We start from the raw sequence: 20,858 nt of genomic DNA on the forward strand, positions 1-20,858 counted from the left end.
GAAGGGTAAGAAAAATGTCCAGGGAAACAAAAAATCTGATAAGCGATCAGAGGAGTTTGAAGAGAGAAAGAAAAGGGGTGAATGTTTTAAATGTGGAAAAAAGGGACATTTGGCAAGGGATTTCAGGCAAAATAAAAAGGTAACTACGGAAGACAAGGAGGGTGAGGACTGACTATATGATAGTCAAGAATCACTAGAAGGGAATAATCAAGAAAAGACAAATGCAAATGTGATAGAAGGAGTAGTGAATGTGATAGAAGAGATAGAGGAAGTACAAGAAATCACTGATGGTGAAGAAAATGAAATTTTAGACTTGACATTATTGAGCCTAGAGCTCTACTTAGCAGACACAAAACTGGAAGTTACACTTCTGGTAGAGGGGAGGGAAGTTAAATTCCTGTGTGACTCAGGGGCTTCACGGACCCTGATACATCCTTCCAAACTACCAGAAAATTCAGACTCACTTGATTACATATTAGTGAAAGCAGCTAATGGACAGCTATATCGGGAGCCACTCCCCCACAACATAGCAATAACTGACCCTGTTTCAGGGATGACCCAGAAAAGCAAAATCGTTGTCTCTGCAAAATGCCCAATAAATCTTTTGGGCAGAGACCTAATGCAGATATTTGGCATAGCAGTAGTTCCAACTATGCAGGGTATGGAAGCACAGCGACAAATGAATACTTTTGTGGTGCAACTGGAGGGTGAAACATTTTATTGGTACAGCCAGGACTTGGTTACAACTGGTCCAGTGGCAGTAACCGAAGAACTGATGAACATAGCCATCAGTAAATCCCCCTCCCTTGACACTGATAAACAGCATTTGTTGCATTGTACTCTATATTACTGTAGCAAACCAGGACCTGATAAAGAATATGAGCAAGAACTGTTTAGAAACCATGTTAACAGATTAGTTTTACGTAATCTGTACTGGGCCACAGAAGGAAACAGTGTAGTTAGCTGTTCATTGCCCCAGGAATTCCTAGCACTTTACAAATCTAATCGGTTACCACATGTTAGTTTAACTAAAGATAAAAAGGTGAAGTGGGCAGACCTAGGAGAAAAAGTCACAAGGTGGGAAAAACAGACAGAATTAGAACTTTCAGAACAGGGAGTACAAAAGCATAAGTTGAATTGGATAACACAGACACACAAAGCTGTGCACTTGCAGGTGAGTGAGGACAGCTGAGTAGCACTCTTACTAGAGGAAGAGGAAAAAGCCTTACGAGATATACCAGAGACTCTCTGGTCAACAGGGAAATCAGATGTAGGACTAATTCGTACAGCAGGACCAGTCACTATCACGCCAAAGTCAGCATTTAGACCTCAAAAGAGACAATATCCCTTAAGAAAGGATGCAGAAGTAGGAATCAAACCTATAATAGCAGCCTTACTTAAGGAAAGAGTATTGATAGAATCTCCCAATTCACCATGTAATACACCCTTATTTCCTGTTAGAAAAGCAAATGGAGAATGACATATGGTCCAAGATTTACAAGCTGTAAATGACGCAGTTATACCTAGAGCACCTACCGTGCCAGATCCACACACCTTATTAAATAATTTGAAACCTCAACAGAAGTATTTTTCTGTGGTAGATATTAGCAATGCGTTTTTCTCAATACCGATACACCCTGACAGCCATCATTGGTTTGCACTTACATTTCACGGGAAAAGGTATACATACACACGACTACCACAGGGATATTGTGAGAGTCCAACAATATTCACACAGGAAATGACAAGTAACCTGGCGGGATTTATCCCACCAAAAGGCAGCCAGATTCTACTTTATGTAGACGACATTCTGCTGGCAGACCCACCCAGCAAGAATGCAGAGAAGATACCATTGCATTACTACAATTTCTAGCTACTCAAGGACACAAAGTAAACAAAAACAAACTGCAACTTTGGAAAAAGCAGGTTAAATACCTGGGATATGTAATATCCAAAGAAGGCAGAATATTAGATGAAGACAGGAAAACAGCAATATTACAAGCACCCAAACCAACTACCAAGAAGGAAATGATGTCCTTCCTAGGTACGACTAATTTTTGTCAGAGTTAGATTCCAAACTATGCCTTGGAATCTGATCCACTGACCAACTTAATATTCAAGAAGCCTATGGCAGCACAAGATTTATTACAATGGACACCAGAAGCAGAATCAGCTTTCTGCAAATTGAAACAACTGATAGCATCCTCATTAGTTTTAGGATTACCGAACTATCATAAATGATTTTTCCAAACTGTAGATTGTAAGCAGGGCTATATGACATCAGTATTAACACAGCAACATGGGGGCAAACAATGCCCCATCGCTTACTATTCATCACAGCTAGACCCAGTTGGGCAATCCTTGCCCCACTGTGTACAAGCAGTAGTCGCAGGTGCAATGGCAGTGCAGGCTTCAGCCTCAGTAGTGTTATTCCACCCTCTCACATTGAGAGTGCCTCATGCAGTCATGATTATTTTACTGCAAGAAAAAGTAGCATATCTTTCTCCTGCTAGACATCTTTCCTGTATGACTATACTGTTGAGCCAACCTCATATGACAATTGAACGATGCACAACTTTGAATCCGTCAAACCTGCTCCCAACCCCTGCAGATGGCAAACCACACTGCTGCCTGCAGGAGATTGAGCAAAAGACACTGCCTAGAAAAGATCTCACGGATGTTCCCTTGGATGATGCCGAGGTGACATACTATGTGGACAGCTCATGTAGAAGGGGTCCTACAGGACATAATCTAGTGGAATATGCAGTAGTTTCTGATACTGAGATTTTAGAAGCAAAATCTTTACCACACAACTTATCTGCACAAGCAGCAGAATTGATCACTTTAACAAGGGCATGTACCTTGGCAAAGGATAAACGTGTGAACATTTTTACTGGCAGTCAGTATGCTTTTTCTACTGTACATGTTTTTGCGCAACAGTGGAAAAATAGAGGAATGATAACATCTACTGGTAAACCAATTAATCATGCACAATTTATTTTAGATTTGTTAGAATCTATTCAGTTACCTCAGAAAGTAGCTATTTGTAAATGCGTAGCTCATACCAAACAACAGGATAGGATTTCAAAAGGTAATGCGAGAGCTGATACAGCTGCAAAGCAGGCAGCTTCAGCTTCAGAAGTATTTCTTTTGAGTGAGGAATTACAACCATCTGAGATTTTAGATTTAGAAATGTTAAAAACAATGCAGACACTTACTACAAATGTAGAAAAACAAAAATGGATAAAACGAGGAGCAATTCTTGAGAAAGGACTGTACATCTCCAAAGAAAGAAAACCAATTTTACCATCTAACTTGTTTAGATATGCAGCTTTGTTGAGCCATGGGCAGTGCCATATCTCAACAGGGGGGATGGTACAGTTAGTGAATCGAGTGTTTACAACATATGGATTTGCAAACTACACAAAAAATTTTTGTGCAGCATGCCATGTTTATAACAAGCATCATGCACCGGGGGCACTGAAGCCTAAGCAAGGGAGTTTCCCTACACCACCGTATCCATTCCATACTGTCTGTATGGATTTTATAGAGCTAATCAAATGTGAAAATAAAAAGTACTGTCTTGTCATTATAGATATGTTTTCCAAATGGGTGGAAGCCTTTCCGACTAAAATTCCAGATGCAGCTACTGTTGCAAAAGTCCTCGTTAAAGAAATTATTCTTAGATTTGGCATACCGGAAAAGATTTATAGTGACAATGGCACACACTTTTAAATCAAACCATACAACAATTGAGCCGTTATTTCGGGATTTCCCTGAAAAGCCATTGTGCATACCACCCCCAATCTGCAGGATTAGTAGAGAGGCATAATGGAGTTCTGAAAAATAAGCTTAGGAAATTGATTAGTGAGACACAAAAGAACTGGGTGCACTGCCTGCCTCTGGCACTGTTGAGTATGAGAACTGTTCCAAATGTAAAAGGGTTAACTCCTTTTGAAATACTGTTTGGGAGGGCATATTATACACCTCAGTGGAAACCTCTCATGCCTGCAGACCAAGAGACTGACAGTTCACTTGCAGAGTATGTGAGGCGATTTTTGAATAACAAACTTCTGCAGTTAAATTCTGTTTCAGATAAAGAACAAGCCGGACCGTCGGAAGCAACAGTAGTCCCAGGCACGTGGGTCTGGGTGAAGGTTGTGAAGAAAAGGAATTGGAGTTCTCCAAAGTGGGAAGGACTGTACCAAGTGCTACTGTCAACACCCACTGCAGTCAAGATCGCAGAGCGAGCATCCTGGATTCATCTGACACACTGTAAATTGGTTAAGAACTTTGAACTGGACAAAAACCTTGTTACTGTTATACAACGAGAACAAAATGACCAGGTATAGAGTAAACAGGGATGCAGAACAACCTCAGAAAAATTGCATGATCATCCTGTTAGCTATACTGATAACAATGATCTTTTTGCTGTGGCCTTTCCTTTTTTCAGCCACATGAGTTGAACTAAACAAACGTGATGCATTACTCATAGACTGGCATCCAAACTTTAACACTTACCAAGCAATTAAATATGTGTATGCTGAGACTTTTAATGTTTAAAACTGCTGGATTTGCACAGCTATACCAACAGCATATGGGGGATTATTAATGACTGCTGTCCCCCTACGGGTCAATGAGACCTGGGAAAACTTGATTTTTGATACTACACCTGTGAAATCACAAGACAAAATAGCATTGTACCTACCTGTTACACAAAAAGGAATTGTATGTTTTTATAAAAATGACACTATTCAGGTGGGTTGGAGCAATTGCAATGTGACTGTTTCTTATAAATGTTATATTAAGGCCAATAAGGCAGAAACTATCTGTGATGCAAACTATGACTCATATCTTGAGAGAATGAAAAAGACTGTTAGTGAAATACAGCATAATCCTGTTCTTTTGAAGCAACTTTCTATTATTGACAAGAAAATGTTTCATGCAGGGTGAGCATATATCAATACTAAAGTAGAGAATTGTTATTTTGTTTGTGGGAAAAAGGCATACAAATGGCTACCTGAGAATTGGTCAGGCAGTTGTTTTTTGGGTTACCTGGTTCCAGCCATACAACACACTGCAGCTTTGCCTCGGGGAAAATTGGAAATGTCAGAGAGGTCAGCAGTAAACCTAAAAGTCCAATCAAGAGACCCGAGAATCCAGTGGGATGAATCGAAGCAGGGTGGAGAAACCATAACTCTGTGAAAAACAAAGATAAACTGACACATATGGACTTGAGTGACACTATTATATCATGGGCAGGCATAGCCCCTGCATATGGCGCAGTGAAATCGATTTGGGAGCTGAGAAAACTGTCCAAACTTCTCAAAGTTATGAGCAATGCAACTTTTTCTGCTCTCGAATTAGTGACTGATGAACTAAATGCTATGAGAACTGTGGTGCTTCAAAACCGCATGGCTCTTGACTTCACCCTAGCGGCGAGAGGTGGTACGTGCGCTTTAATCAAAGAAGAATGCTATTCATATATTCCTGACAACCAGCATGAGATAAACGACCATCTTGAGGTGATCCAGCAAGTGTCGACCATGACCAAACCAGGCCCAAACCCTCTGACAGACTTTTTCCAGAATTTGTTCGGGGGGTGGGGTTCCCATTTGTGTGGGATTACTCCTATTAGGAGCATGCATTTGTTGTGGTATTCCCTGCATGAAAAAGTTAATCAAAGATTTTATAGACATATCAGTTTCTGAGACTTTGTATCAAAGTACTGAAATTGAAGAGTTGTTGAAAACTGAAATGCTTTCATAAGTCTAAACTAAATGACTCTCTTAACTGCAAATCCGAAATGGAAGAGGTTAGGAGAAGAAGCAAACTGTTTAAGCTTTTGAAAATAGAATAAAAAGTATTAACAGGGGGGAAATGTCAGAAAAATATTCATTTCTATATATGTTTAATGCTTATTAGAAGCTAAAAGGTTAACACATTTTCATTCTATTTTATGTACAAGCTTAATTCTGTATGAAATTATAGGATGATTTTTCAAACCACAGTATGCTTTCTGAAACTGCAAGATGCACCCTGACCTAGCATTTGCTAGCACAGCAAAATTCATGTTTATGCCTTTTGGAAATGTACTGAGAAGCAGGTGATTATCTGCTAGGTCAGGAAAATGTATGAATAGTGTATGAATAGAACAATACTGTTTTCTATAATATGATTGAATATGAACAACCAGCTCTGTTCATGTTATGAGAACATGCACAGCTGCGGAAAAGAAGAGATACAGGAAACAAAAGACTGCTTGAAGAATCTGTACTTCCTTTGTGCTCGGATTAGCTATAGTACCTTGAATGGTAACATAACATAGTGGGAAGCTGTATCTAACCGGTGGTCACCAAGGCCACGTTGTTTTTCTTAGGAAGTTTTTCATAAAATTAATAGTGCAAGCAGAAAATCATAAACAAACAGCTGCTATGAAATGATGATGTTAAAACTTGTGATCTGTTACATCAGCTTGGTAGGCAATGTCTTGTTAGAAAGTGTATAAAGATGAACTTACTTCCTGGTTTTCGTTAGATAAACTCTGTATTAGCACGCTTTTGTCTCCTTGCTGCAAAATTAAAGTGCCTTAACCTGAACCTACCGTGTATTGATCATTTTTAAAGTTTATTTTTCCTATGACAATATATATATATATATATATATATATATATATATATATATATATATATGTGTGTGTGTGTGTGTGTGTGTCAGCATATATGTGTCTGTGTATATGTATCTTAGGAATGTTGATTGCTTCCACATTGTACATTCCCTATGGTGGCCAGACTGTACTACATGATATGTTACTGATTCCAGCCTGACATCATACAGGTGGGATGGAGTACTGTTAACATCTTGTGCCCATGTTGTGTCAGGTCCTGGTTATGGGATTTGCAACAGTTGGTATTGTATTGCACAGCAGACATGTTTGCCTGTGGGGAAGGAATATATATACATAGAAGACATATGTTGTTTGGGCCCCTCACCCCCATTAACAGTGCACGTGAACATATATGCTTTTGTTATGTTTTCTTTTATATCTATAGATATATGTTTGTATATACCTATATAGATATATATTTATGCGTACATAGATATATTGCTGTGTATATATATACATATATATATATATATATATATATATATATATATATATATATATATATATACATATACACATATAGATGTAGACATATATATCTATAGATGTATGCATATGTATGTATATATGTATATATTTATATTATATATATTTATTTATATTACATTTATTTTTCTTATCCTTTGTATCCATAAGTTTGTTTTGCTCTTTATATTGTTAACTTGTCTCTATTTGTTTGTATTTGTATGTTTTGTTCGGGGCTTTTCCCCTCGGGTCTCCACTGAAAATGGGTAATTTCTATATATATATATATAGTTATACAAATGTATAAATAAATAAATATATATATATATATATGAATATATATATATATATATATATATATATATATATATATATATATATGTGTGTGTGTGTGTGTGTGTGTGTGTGTGTGTACATACATAGATATATCTATTTAGATATAAATACATATACACACATCTACATGTTTAATACATTTTCTGTATTGTTGAATGACTGGGCTGGATGATATGTTTGTGAAAACATCAGGATTATGTATATCTGACATGGCTTAGTGGTAAATCACTGGGTCTATATTATATCCTCGAATGCTTAAAAAAGCGAACGCTGATTGATTAAACTTATTTTCACGAAACTGCAAAATATCGAAGCAGCAGAAACTCAAATGTTTTCCTAGGGAAAGAATTTGGTTGTCCGTTTCTGTTGCTTCGGTATTTTCAGTGTTATGGTGGAAAGTTACCTGTCGGATTCAGGTAAGTGTGCAATTGTGTGGATGTGAGTGTTAGGGTGATTTAGGTGAGTTAGGGTTAGGGCTCGGGTTAGGTGTGTGCGATTGAGTGGACATGAGGGTTAGGGTGGATTTAAGTGAGTTAGGGTTAGGGAGCAAGTGAGGTGAGTGTGCGATAGTGATGGACCTTAGGCTTAGGGTTTGGGTTAAGGTAAGTGGGTAGTTAGTGGTGTGTGCATAGTTTAGTGTAGGGTTAGGTATCAGATTTTAGGTGTGTGTGTGTGTGGATTTCTGTTTGTTTGGTGCGCTTGTGTTGTGTGTATGTGTTTTGGATCAGCGATTTTTTTCCCTGGGAAAAAAACATCGCTGATTTGACAGTTCGAGATTGTAAGCTTTCACTTAAATTAGGTCAATCAATCAGCGTTCACTTTTTTATGCGTTCGATGATATAATATAGACCCAAATCACTTTGGCTATGGTGTACAGGGTCCTGGGTTCAAGACTTGCAGTGGCTGTTTATTTTGTAGTTGGGCACAACAAGGGCCATTGGATACAGAGTGATTAAGGCACTTTTAAGCAGTTGTAAGTGGGTTTGCGTGGAGGTAAGCACTGCTAACTTCTGGTTACAGTTTCTTATACTCAGCTTCTAAATTACTTAACCTGTGTAGGCATTACTTACCCCCATGCAAGCAAGCTTAAACCCACTTACTGCTGCTTAAAAGTGCGTACTCCCGCTTACCTCTGTGCTAATTTCTTTAAAAGAAAAGAAAAAAGGGTTGATAGGAAAGTGGTGAAAAAGGGGCACAAAGAGGGAAAGACAGTAGGGAAAATAGCTAGGGATGTGCAGGAGGGTGTAGGGAAGGTCCATATCTTCGCCTTTCTTCTACAGCAACATCTCTGCATATACACTGAATTTGGAGGTAGATTTGGACACTCAAACCCCTGAGAGAGGGGTGAGGCCAACAATAATATATTGTGATGCCAATTAGACTGTATTACATGTGTCCAGTGAACACGTGTGCAAAATGGACAGCTATGTATGGGGCAATATATATTTTTTTGGGAACAGATTGCCCTATTTTTTTCAGGTGAGACTGGGATGTTGGGGAGGGATACTAGGTATATTTGGGGAGATAGGTTTGGTTGTTTAACAGACAAGACAAACAAGATGCATACAGGGGCAGTATATGACACATGTAGGACGTAAACATCTTGATGGGATGGGGCATTGAGAAATCAGAAGCCCATAAGCCCCCTAGTGGAAACAGTGGGACTGAGGTCCCCACCCATGGGCAGTCACCACTGCACCTTCACAGCCCCGAAGGTGGCAGTTCTGGGGCCTGAGTCAGAGAGCCATGCCGACCATCTAGTTGTGACATGCGACCCTCGAGCTGGCATAGCAGATCTCCAACCTCCCTGCAGAGCTCACTATGCACCACAACCCAGACCTGGCTATGGGTGACAGGTTCCTGTCCACACCCGCTCCTGGGTGGAGACTAACCCCATCACCTGAGGCGGTTCCACCCAAAGGTGGTGCAGAACCAATGGATGAAGAGGTCCTGGGTTGGGCATCAGATGTGCTGGTGCCCAGTGCCACGGCCAACTGAGGTGGGACATGTGGGTCCACTGGGACCCGCAATCCTATATGTGCTATGGTGTTTATGGTTTATCAACATATGTGGGTTAGTAATAGTCAACACATTCCAAGATTAGGTATAACAGCATGCATAGATATTCCCATTAACCCAGACACCAGATATGAAACAGTTGCATAGCAAACAGAACACATGCATATATGGGATCACAGTGGTAATAACAACAGCATGCAGGTACATTGATGGCCATGCCACCATTGTTGGAGTATTTCAACATAGCACATACATAGAAACAGATTTAAACAATTATCAAACAATAGGACATATGCCCCAACATTGCAGTGGAGTCATCACATACTGATTGACGTAGGTATTTAGTGTATTGTTGGAGATATGGTGGGGGGATGTCAATTAACAATTAGTATATTCCTGTAATTCACATTACTTTCCTAGTCAGTGCTGTTATCTGTACCTTACAAGTATTAATACACTACCCTATTACCTTAGCTTGGACAGTGATATGGCTGTTGACAACAATATACATGGACTGGTTTTACCTGCAGTATACACCTCTTACCTGGTATACCTGTGGAGTAATTGTTTGTTAACACTAACAATTTTTACACATACTCTCAGATTCCAGGTTGATGTTATGCACATACCTGTCCATCTGTTTTTGCACAGAATCTGGCCATGTCTTGACCACATGCAGGTGAACCGGGAAATATGTAGACTATTGCCCTCTTCAACCTTTAGTTACTTACAACACTCTTGTACAGGATATCCTAGACAGTTATATTATGTAGCACAGTGTGGGTGACAGTGATGAGTGATACTTTATTATTCAGAGCAACTGCAGGACTCACAATGCCATACAATACCAGAGTAAACCGTACCAGTACAAGGTATCAAGCTTTTATTTCTAGGCACAGTGTTCGTATCTGACGGACTTGTTGGAGCAATGTTTGTTAGCACTACCTGTATGTTGCCACACAAAGTACCAGATTTTACATTAGTAGTATGCACTTACATCTCACTCTGTTACTGTACACACTCTAGTCACAGCTTGACAACATGGGGGTGTAGATGGGACATACTTGGCTTAATACTTTCCTAATATTATGGGGAGTTGCTAGTGTGACGGGTTTGTTTTTATAGATGTGGGACAATCAGTTGTATTTCCTGTCAGCTGCCTAAACATCTGGAATCACCCCACTGATTTCCCAGGGGGGCAGGGTGATAGGCAGCAGATATGGGCCAATATACTGAACATTCTGGACATATCTGTACAGTTGTAGGGTATGATTCAGTATGCAGCTTACTTCCGCTCCCAGGATTCAGACCACGGCTGTGTCTGCTAACACTAAAACTCTGTCCATCACAGTTGTGTGTGTGCTATATGGATATTGCTGTATATCTCTTATCTGATTTCTGTGTATAATTCTCCTGTGGTTTTACATTCTGACCTTGTATTACATCACTCTTATACAGGATTTCCTAGACAGTTATATTATGTAGCACAGTGTAGGTGACAGCGATGAGTAATACCTTATTATTCAGAGCAACTGCAACACTAACAATGCCATACAATACAAAATTAAACAGTACCAGTACAGGGTATCACTCTTTTATTTCTGGGCACAGTGTTCGTATCTGATGGACCTGTGGGAGCAATGTTTGTTAGCACTTACTGAATGTTGCCACACAAAGTACCAGTTTTACATTAGTATTATGCACTTAGATCTCACTCTGTTACTGTACACACTCTGGTCACAGCTTGACAACATGGGGTGTAGATGGGACATACTTGGCTTATTACTCGCATAACAGTTTGGGGAGTTGCTAAAGTGACAGGTTTGTTCTTATAGATGTGTGATGATCAGTTGTATTTCTTGTTTGCAGCTGATACGTCTGGGATCATCCCACTGATTTCCCAGGGGACACAGTGACAAGTAGCAGATATGGGCCAATTTACTCGACATTCTGGACATATCTGTACAGTTGTGGGGTATAATTCTGTATGCAGACTACTACCATTCCCAGGATTTTAACAATGGCGGTGTGTGCTAAAAATACAACAGTTCACGTCTCAGTTGTGTGTACTATTTGGATTTTGTTGTTCATCTTTTCACTGTTCTCTGTCTATGTCTCTCCCCGTTGTAATAACTGACCTCTGGGAATTACACCAGTCATGTACAGACATTCCTACACATTTTTAATTTATGTTGCACAGTGTGGGTAACAGTGCTTAATACAACAGTACTATTAAATGATTGCAAATCTACATTACCATATGATACTAGAGTAAACACATGCAGTCCAGCAGTTAGACCTTTATTGTCAGGCTATTATGCTTTTATTTACATACAACCTATATGAGACTCTTCCTGCTATATTCTCTGGTGTAAGCAGTACTTGCCTTAAACAATACAGGTTTTATGCAGGCAATTGACTTACTAATGCAGTTAGATTTATTCCCTATGACAGTACATGCAAGAGTATTACTAACCTGCTTCGCATCGCAACCTCACCAAGCGACAGCCATGGGCCTCCTAGTTCACAGCCCACTCACTTGCCGCTGTGAGGGACATAAGAGGAATCTTTAGCCATACCTATCCATAATATACATGACCTGGCAATTATTAAACAGGTAGTGGAGTGATACTTACACACTACTGGGACCTGCCCTGTCCTCCTAGCTTCTTGGATCCACTGATCCAAGAGATCCCCCTTTTGCCGCTTCAGGTCAGCATAGTGATGCCTGACCTGCTCACCAGTTCATGGTATGCCAGTGGCAATAGTTAGGTCATGGGCGAGATGGTCCCAGGCTTCTGCTTTATATTTGGAACCCTGGTACTGGCCCTGCAGCAGTCTCTACTCATGGTCTTTGACAAGGAGTCCTGCCATGACTCTGCATTCCTGGATGCCCCAGCGCTGCACCTGAAAGCACACTCCCTCTCCCATTCCAGAAATGATGCCTGCAAGAGGAAGTTACAACCAGTTATGAGATGTATTCCCACCTGTTGGGTTTAAATAGGGCCGATTTCCTGCATTTTGCCGTGATTGGACGGCTTTGAAAAAGCTAAGCTATGGGCAAACCTGCTTACCTAAGGTTGATATTGTTTAAAGGGGTATACCACTGGACAAATTGAGTTAGCTGGCCTACACATTGCTTACACCTACTAAGCTCACTGGTGCAATGCTTAGCATTGCTTAATATTTACTTTGCATTATATTTGCTCTTTGGCATTGATTTATTATTCATTACATGTTTTATATATATATATATATATATATATATATATATATATATATATATATATATATATGTATATATATATATGGTATCCATAATTCATGTGTATGTACACTGTATGGGGGTCCTTGTGTTTAATAGAGGACATCCACTCCATTACAATTACACCTCACATCTGGGCTTACTTCAGTACTCCAGTTCACATATTTATGTTATATAGTAGGTTATAGAACATATGACTGTATACAGATTCCTTTCACATGTTCAGTTTGATTTTTCTATAGTGAGGATTTGTTTGGTGATACCTCAATTGTATGCATTGCTGTGATGGCTTAGAGGTTAACTACTATGACTGTAGTGCATAGGGTCCTGGGTTCAAGACCTGCAAAGGCTGTTTATTTTGTTGTTGGGTAGAACAGCAGCTGTTGGATACAAAGTGATTAAGGCACTTTTAAGCACTTGTAAGCAGGTTTTCATGGGTTTGTGCAAGGGTAAGCAAAGCTAACTTAAAGTTAAATATGCTTACAAAGAGTTAGCTTCAGTAGTGCTTAACCTGTGTGCACATTGCTTACCCCCACACAAATGGGCTTAAACCCACTTACTAGTGCTTACATATGCTTACTCCCACTTACTACTGCGTAATAGTGCTTACACTTGCTTACTAGTGCTTACTCCCGCTTACCACTGCAGTAATTTAGACAGTAATGTCTAATGGTTCTTGGGAAGGTGGGGGATTTGGAAGCTGTATAAAGTTATCATTCATTACACATTTTACCTTCCATTTGTACCCCTATATCCTGTGTACATATACTGTATGGGGCACATGTATTATCTGTGAACTTTGCAACGTGATGACACTGACACCTCACATCTGCATTTAATGCAGTACTCCAGTTCATAAATATTTGTTATTTAGTAGGTTATGTAAATAAAAATATTGGTCATAAAGTGATTTGACATGGAAAAATGGACTATACTGCAGTGGAACTCAAACTGGGAATGACTAAATGTAAGGCGAATGCTCTGCCCACTACACTACTGCTGTATTGCTTCCTTTGCATATATCTTGCTTTTTACCCTCTTCTGCCATTTAGGCTGCATTAACCATAGCTAAGTGATGGGCAAACCCATGCACCTATGGTTAAATTGAATCTGTTTCATAAAAAAAAAAAATATCTTTATATTTGTTGTTTTAACTATTGCTCTTGTACACATGGGTGGATGTTGCTGGGGGTATGAGTACACCTATAAGCTGTCTCACTCATTCTTTTCTGACTTGTCTGCTGTTCTTCATTGCAGGGGCATGTAGATTCTGAGTGCTCTGCTGTCAGACACTCCCCCTGCACTCTTACACGCTCTGTGTAAGTTTAGGAGCTCAGGCAGCACGCCTTCACTAATATGCATGGAGCGCTGCCATCCTGCTCCAAAATGGCCGCTTCCATGCAAGACTAGCTTAATGATTTTGGGGGTGTATGTTGGAAGGTGGCATAAGCTGTGAACTATATATATAGGACATATGAATGCTCACCTATCCCTGGTGTGTGTGTGTGTGGGGGGGCTTCTGTAAATGAGTGGTCCAGCAGAATAAATCAGTGCAACATTTTGCAGAATGTCAAGATTTTTCTTCATATTTTTGCTCTATTCTTCAAAGAATTTATGGTTTTCTGGCAAATCACTGGTGACTGAGATCACCAAATAATGACAGATATGTGAGTTTCAGACAACATATTCTTCAGAAAATGAATGCTAATATAAAACCTGTTACACTGTTAAAAATACATAGTCTGGCAAATCAATGCGCTCTGCAGCACTTAATAATTTCTGACATAATACCCTTTGGACAAAGCCATGCCAGTGCTGGGCCTCTTATTCTAGCAACCTCCAAGGAATGTATGTGCAATATCTATCCCTGATTTTGGTTTTCTATCCCCTTTTATTTTTTAATTTTATCCTTTGTTCTTGAGCTAATATGCCGAGAGGTATTTGAGGTGGAGGGTTCCAGTGAGTTGCACACTGTATTCTGACAGTAGTGATATAAGATGATAAATTATTGTTAATTATTGATGTATGTATTTATTTAGTTAATCACAACCAAACACTTGAGGTGTTCAGTCACAGTCATACAAGTGGCTGAAATTGATGGTCATGTGTATATGTGTGTGGAGGGGATAGAAAATAGATACTCTTAACTGTCCCAGATTTTGCAGAATGTTTCTGATGTTATGCTTCACATTTTGGTCTGTTCCTTATAAAGTCTGTTTTTTTTTCAGGCAAAAAAAATGAAGATTGCACTTAGTAAATAATAATGACATAAATTTGACTTCCACACTTAATATCCTTCAAACAAAGCAAGCAAATACAAAGTATGTTATTCTGTCAAGTTTTTAACTATATACCATTATTTTAGCTTTCTCTTTGAATCTTGAGATGAGGCCAGTCCGTATGGGGTGGTTGTGCACTATTCTGACAGCAGTGAACTATTTTATTATTTTTATTTTACATTTGTTAACCGGGGGTGTCTGACTGAGCCGAAAAGGCCCTTTTTCAGCAGAGGTCCGGGGAGAAAAGCTCCACAAAGAAAAATTACAGACACATTTAGTTATTTAGACATAATCAGTATACACACAAATTACAAGAGACATGTTTTTACAGTGGTATGCGGCACAAACAGTTACAGTGGAGAGAACAATCAAAAAATATATTAATTTTAAAAATAAAGGTAAGTAATAGATTTGTGGTGTACAGCTGAACTTTGGAATGTAGGTAGAATACATACATAGTACACAGGTACAGTACATACATTGTAGATTAGCCAGTGTTTGTGAGTAAGATTGAAAAACTATTATCAATTGCTCTAGATTTAGTATGCATATGTTATCCGCTTTCACTAGCCTGGGGAGCAATCATGGCACTGCCAACTTTGCTTGAGATGTAAGATGATAAATTCCTGTGTTGCAGTTTTATGTATTTATAAATTCATCTGATGCAGTCAAGTCATGCAGGTAAACATTCACAATCCTACAAGTAGCTGGAAAAGATACCCACTCACATCTGCTTGTCAGTATGTATGTGAATGTCAAGGGTTTACAATAAATTACTGCTGCCAGTAATTATTCCTATTTTATTACATGCTAGTATCTGAGTTATATACAGTCAATCCAGTTGGTTTTAATTGCCATACACAGGGGTTGTTTGTTGATGATAGTGACTAACACTTTTGTCATCCAGTCATGTTAGGCAGTCATTATTTTAGATTTGCAGAGGTAATGTGGAGTTGTGTGAAGCTCATTAGTGGCTATTATGAGACTTTCAGGTATCCACGGTGTGCGGAGTGTCAGTAAAGTGGCTGTAGATGATGGGTATGGGGCTTGTGTGTGATGAAAATGACTGAATGTCTGTGTGAGAGCATTTGCAGTGAATCCAAAAGTAGAACGTTGGTTACATTATTTTTCACTTTCCATCACAGTCAAAGATTATTATTGTGCTCAGTTATTGGCTGTCTGTGGTGGTCTGGGTAGTAAGTTTACGATAGCAGCTGATCATTGGCAGAGTTTTGCATGAAGCAACATCACTATTAACAGTGCTTTATTTTCTGGTTGAGTTAGTGCCTCTGTTTCCTTCTTTGTGTAGTTTGCATGTATTCCCTATATCTGTGGCTTTTGTCCATATGCTTATGTTTCTTCTCTCAGTCCCTCAGCTGTATAACATACACCTCTGTCCATTTGTACTTTTAGTTTCATCCAAAATCTAACATCAGAAGAGTACACACAAAATGTAACAATTTCCTTTTAGAAGAACAGGAAGGCAGGCACTATTCTCAGAAAGGATTTTTATATTCTTGCATTTGTCTTCTCAGTTCATTAGGGAACAATTATTTTGTTGGCTATGAACATTAAGCTTTAGGCACAACTAATTTTTTTCCTTGAAAGAGAAAATAAGATTGAACTTTTTCTCTATACTTATAATTTTAATGTTCATGCCATCATTAACTTAAAAGCTTTTAAAAAGACTCTTAGAAGCACCTCAAAGCATCTAGAACCCTATGATGTCAAGATGCCTGTCAGGTCCCTGAACCCAAGTTTAATTTACTTGCATCCTTCAGAATTATTGCATAAAATCTGATGACATAGAGATTAAGATACAAGATTATCAGCCGGTAGACCTGGGTTTGAAACCTGGTTGGAGTACAACTAGGCGGCAGCAGCAGTATCTATACAGAAGAATGGTTTGGCAGTCTGCCTCCATAATATGCCATCAGAACTCGATAGGGTCTACCCATAGAATCACCATGAGTCATTTCTGACAGTCATCACTTACTTTAGCGCAAAGATCATATTGCTGTACTATTTCGACTGTTTGTTCAACACACACTAAAAGTAGCACAGCTTTGTGCAATACATATTAAACATTCAATTAAAATAATGCTGCAGTATTCATACTATACATTGCCAAAAACATAATTTTGCACACCAGACTTAGTGACAAACAGTTTGTTACACCATATTACTCTTTTTTCCAACATTCACTTACAGGCATAAATGATAAAATATCATTTCTACATTATGGAAACTTCTTCTATCAAGGAAAAAAAAAACAGTCAAAGCTGCATATTATTGGCTACAAGAAAGCAGAAAAAACATGCATTTTTACAGGGAGGCAAGCTACCTGCATTCCCCTGCCACTGCTCTTCCAAGTGTATAAACTTTGACATTATGCAACATCGGGTATACAAGGTTAAGGAGTAACTTCCATACTACCAGTGTTTCATGATTTTATTCTATACAATAGTCTTAGTCTGACAAAATACAGAAATCAGAGAAATTATTTCAATGATGTCTGTTTTGTCAGACTACAACTTGAATAAAAGCAGGGAGCACCATTCACAGTAATGGCATTTTGATTTGTACAATACATATTAAAATGCAGCATGGAGTGAAGGAATAAAAAAAAAAACAGGCCAGATTTAGAACACTTTACAGTTTCATTTGAAGAGAATATGCATGAAAAGCAGCCATGGACAGGTTGCGTGGTTCAGAAAACCCAGCTGTGTGATGAGGCTAGGCAAAATACTATAGTCAGCTGTACTATAGGCTAGTAAATGTATAATAGACTGTGCATGATAAGTCTAAACAAGATGACAGAGCAATGGAGAATCAATTAAATGCCATGCAACAAAGCTATACTTGCTTTATATTTGAACACAACCACATGCCAATGATCAGACAGAGTAGATTGTGAAATTGTATAAGGGATTGTCACAAACAGTGATAAATGTGTGTCTACAGAAGGCTATCATTGCAGATGCTTTGCCTGAAAGCCTGTAATTTCACCCTCAGAAGCGCCAGGCTATCTTACTGCTCTTCACATTTCATGCCATTCAGAACACCAACATATTGGGCCATACATCACATTTTGGAAATGCTCCAGCCATATCTGGAGTCCAGTGGAATTCATGTGCCTATCACAAAGGATAATACAAAGCTTTATATATATTAGCTGCAGAAAACTTTCAGAAACCTACTAGGGATACAGTGTTGATATATCCAATATCTGCCTCAAGAATACTCTGTCAAGTTTGACAATGCCAAGCTTCAGCATGTTTGGTGACATGCCCAGAAGAGTGAGCCAACACCATGCAGGAATGCTTTGATATAGCCCAGTTGCTAGAGGTACTGGGGGAGGGGGGCATAGTCTGTACCCATATTTAAATAAAGCCTCCATCTAGTAAACTGGGAAGGAGGTACATGATCCACCAACTGTCAGGTGATCTTTAATGAACAGGGTATCATTACACAATATGTGTAGGCCACCCAGGTAGTTTTAAAGACTCCCACATGTTGCACACATGACCTTTACCAATGGTTTGCAAGGATGACTCCTCAGAAGGGCATCTTGTTGGTGATGTTGGATATGCCAGGGAACTCTGGCTGATGATTTGAGCTGGATCATGGTCAAATGGAGCCATAGAAAGGGTAATGGACTCTCCCCCCACCATGCAACCATACCAATATGCCATTAATTGACTGTCTCTTCACAATTACCATGAAACAATTTTCAAATCTGGATGAGTGCATACAGTTTTCTTTTTTACTTTACAATGATCAAAAGAATTTGATTTAATTTATAACTTTCAGATTTTACACTAATCGCACTGACAATCATTTGCTGAACAAAACAAAACAGTCTCAGACTGAAAACAGACTTAGCATGAGCATTAGTAAACTTCTCTTCCATTGTAACTCTCATTTTTTGAAAATGCATCTGACAGCCCATTAAGCTACAAGACATGATAGGATTTATATACAAACATCATATATTGAAGCACTAATTAGGGTATATGTGAAGGGTTCAGGAATTCAAAAGATAGATGTACAACACATTTGCTAGCAGCTTGGGACAACACTCAGAATAAGTCTTGGGACAAAACACAGGATTCATGGCCTCCTTTCAGGAGCAGCCTAAGAATGTTGTTTGTTAAAGTAATTTGGTCAGAATCACACAGTAGAGAAAAGAAGGCAGACAAAAATCAAACTTCTCACTATGGAAACAGGTCATAGCCCTTCTCATTTTGTTTAAGTGCCAAATTGACTATTGTGGTCCAGTATATTGCATTTCACACATATGAGCCTGCAAAAAGCAAGCTAAATTAAATTTGTATTCATAGCTAAATGTTAACATTTAACACATTGTATTCATGCTGTAAAGTTTATTCACAGCCAAATAATAACTACATTATCAACTGTCAACAAAACAAGGAAACTGAGGACTGTAGCCAAAGAATATAGCTCATATTTTTCTCATATTTAATACAAGTGATTCCTTATTTGTATGCCATAATATGGCTAGCAAGAGCCATCACCCAAGCACACACACACATACATACATACATATACGCATACATATATAGTGGGTCTTATCTGGCAGATACTGGCAGATACTACATGTTTGAATATTCATTCCTATTCTCCAACCTGGTGTTACCCTAACATTTGTGTTCATGTACAGCCTTGTTGGTTTTATAATATTCCCCTCGCCATTCTCTTCATTCTGTCTGATTTTCCTTCAACATTGTATTCCCCCTCCATCATTGTGTTATCCCACACCCTTTCTGACTTGTCTGCCTTTCCCTGCTATCAAATCTACACCACCTACCTTCCACTTTATTCCCTTATTTCCTTACACAACTTTACCTACAGTTTGAAAAAAAAGGCCCACAAAAAAAAATCTATGTCACTCCCACATAACCTTCATCCTGCTCACTCCTTATTTGATCACCTTCCATCCTTTTCATGCTTTCTTATTTTATCTGTTTTTCTAGACTCCAATTTCTAACATTTAATCTACTTAGAAAAAACAGAAAAAACATACATGTCCAAACAGGTCTTCTGAAACACTTCTCATTTTGTTGCAGTACTGTACACAACTTAGCAGAAAAGCTCTATCACTGCCCAAGCACAACTAGTGAGATATGCCACGGCTGATTGTGTAGAAACAACCAATGTCATGTCCTATGTATGTTGCTCTTGGCTGCCAGTTGCCATTGATTTTGTATATGAGCAGAGCATTATGAGGCTGTTGTTAAATATGAACTAGGCTAAAGCTGAGGCTCTTTTAGTCTGACTTCTACCATGGATCAGTTTGTTCATGAAATAATCTGTAGAGTGTTAGTGTCAGACCTCTCAACCAATCGGGGACAAATTTCAACAGAATCAAGGACAAGTCAAGAAAAAATCAGGGACAATCAGGGACACTTTTAAAATATTAATGCTATTAACCTGAAACATTAACAGAATCAGAGCATATGAATTAATACACATATTCTGAAGTAAAAGAAGTATATAACTCTTAATTACTGTCATTATTCATTAAGTGTAATTCACCATCTTTCCTCCAAAAGTCACTAGTTTTAGGACAGATTAAGAGGGACAGAGCTAAAATTTGAGTCAAAATCAGGGATGTCCCTGAAAATCAGGGACAGTTGTGAGGTACGGTTAGTGGACCGGGTGAAGAGTTGTAATCTCCTCAGGGTGATATGACTTTTCTTTTTCTTTTCTGTTTCCACTCTGCAAATGTGCAACATTCCCCTTCAGTGCCCTTCTTTGATACTTTCAGTGTGCCTCCTGCTGCAACTTGACTTGTTTGTTAGGT

The sequence above is a fragment of the Protopterus annectens genome, chromosome 5.part1 (genome assembly GCF_019279795.1).
Source record: "Protopterus annectens isolate FY-2018-M chromosome 5.part1, PAN1.0, whole genome shotgun sequence".
Taxonomy (NCBI): Eukaryota; Metazoa; Chordata; order Ceratodontiformes; family Protopteridae; genus Protopterus; species Protopterus annectens.